This window comes from Tachyglossus aculeatus, chromosome X4, assembly GCF_015852505.1.
Source record: "Tachyglossus aculeatus isolate mTacAcu1 chromosome X4, mTacAcu1.pri, whole genome shotgun sequence".
In the NCBI taxonomy this organism is placed as follows: domain Eukaryota; kingdom Metazoa; phylum Chordata; class Mammalia; order Monotremata; family Tachyglossidae; genus Tachyglossus; species Tachyglossus aculeatus.
In genome coordinates, this window is record NC_052098.1 from 55,528,786 (window position 1) to 55,530,867 (window position 2,082).

The window sequence follows — 2,082 nt, forward strand, 5'->3', positions numbered from 1 at the left end:
CCATGCTCTTGAAGAACATATACAAAAATACGTGCACAAGATTATGAATTGCTCTGAAGATTGGGTCCAGAGCTATGGTCTGCACCATTTATAGAAGCCACATGGCCTAGTGGAAAGAGCACGGGTCTGGGAGTCAGAGGACCTGTGTTCTAAACCTGGCTCTGCCACTTACCTGCTGTGTGAATGTGGGCAAGCCACTTCACTTCTCTGTACCTCAGTTCCCTCATCTGCAAAATGGTGATTCAATGCCTGTTCTTCCTCCTAATTAGACTGTGAGGCCCATGTGGGTACTGCTTATCTTGTATCTACCCCAGTCCTTAGTACAGTGTTGGGCACAGTAAGTGCTTAACAAACGGTAGTAGTAATGGTAGTAGTATTCCCCTCTCAGGGTTGCACCTGAAGAGTTTCCAGTACTCTACCAGTTTTGACTATGGTTGGGAGAGTCAAGCAGAGGAATATCCATTCCAGTCCTAGCTTGGGCAGTGGCTAGTGAGTGGAAGGCAATCTGCTACAAGGCAAAATTCACCTGTGGTGGGCAGCAGCAGCCTGGGGGAAAGTCCATCGCAGAGACTCAAGTATACTTTACGGAAGGAGGCAATGGTAAACCACTCCATATTTTTACCTAGAAACTCTATGGATACACTACTAGAATGATTACAGATGGAGGTGGGTTGTTCTGGGAGAGATGTATCCATGGCATCACCATAGGTAGGATACAACTTGACAGCATAAGACAAAACAAGAAGTGGTATCATTAGTATTATTCCTGAAAGTAATTCTGAGGATAATCAAAGTAATATGCCATCTTTCACCCAGGAGACCCTAACACTAACAAGATTGTCATCTGTAACATAGAACCTAAAGCTGTCACCAAATTCTGTTATCTACATTATCCAATGATGCACAAATGGACAAAGAAGTAGAAAACAGAATAAAAGTGAACGGAAACCCTTCAGCAGACTACAAGGCAGAGGGTGGTGACAACAAGGAATCAAGACCCACACAAGATTGAAGGACTATGAGGATGTTTTAATGTCTAACCTTCTACATACCTGGACCTACTGCAGAAGAAACATCCAGGTTTTTGAGAGGCTTTGCCAGGGTCATCTATGAATCATACCCATCATCAATTGGAAGGTCTGTATTAACAACCATGATCTGAAATAGCTCACCTGCACCAAAGCAATGCTCTCAGCAACACAGCTCCATGGGGTTGGTCATGTAAAGAGAAGGAATGAAACCAGGATACACAAGCAGCTGATGCAGGTGAAGAGAAAGGGGGCACACATATGATAGGAGGGCAGAATAATTGATTTGAAGACACAGTGAAGCAAAGTATCAAGCAGTGTGATAGAGCATTGGACCATTGAGAGACCACTGCAGCAGGGACTGTGTCCACCCTGATTGACCCTGGGTCTACCCCAACACTTAGAACTGTGCTTGGCACCATGTAAGCTCTTAACAAGTACCATAATTATTATTATTACATCTCCTCCAAAAAGCCTTCGCCGATTAAGTCCTCTTTTTCCCAGCTCACTCTCTCTTCTGTGTCATCTATGTACCTCAATCTGTGTCCTTGGACCTATGACCCTGAGGATGGAGGCCAGGTAGAGTTAAAGCATGTATGGGTAAACTTGAAGTGGACAAGGTTGGCCTGATATCTAGATTTCCAACCGCAACGCTCTGCGGCTCCTGCACCACAGCAAAGAAAGCTGACTGTGGAGGTGATCCAGGACTGTGGGTTAGTGATACGAGATTGATGAAGGGATAGGGAATGAGTGAGTTGACTTTACTAGAGAGGGTGGTGTTCAGTGCATCAGTTTAGTCCTAAAGGGAAAGTAGTTTGAGTATGGAGGCTAAATGGGGCATGATGATTTGAGAAAATTGGATGGGGTCAAAAGATCAGAGGTCTCTGTGGGAGAACAGTACAGATTTATGAAGAGGAGGTGTGGGGGAGATAAGGCAAGTGAGGAGATAGAGGGATTTCAGAGTTGGTGAGGGTAGAGATTTTTCAGTGGCTAGAGACGATGAGGTCGAGTGTGGGTCCAAGTTGGTGAGAGGGTGATCTGGGGTGGATTAGGA

General features: G+C 45.1%; 1 non-coding gene across 1 annotated transcript; it reads left to right on the plus strand.

Moving 5' to 3' along the window:
- Positions 1–378: 378 nt before the first annotated feature.
- LOC119948513 lies at positions 379–516 on the plus strand. The gene has a single exon (XR_005456904.1). It is a non-coding gene; the product is annotated as a small nucleolar RNA SNORA7 (small nucleolar RNA).
- The last annotated feature ends 1,566 nt before the right edge of the window (positions 517–2,082 follow it).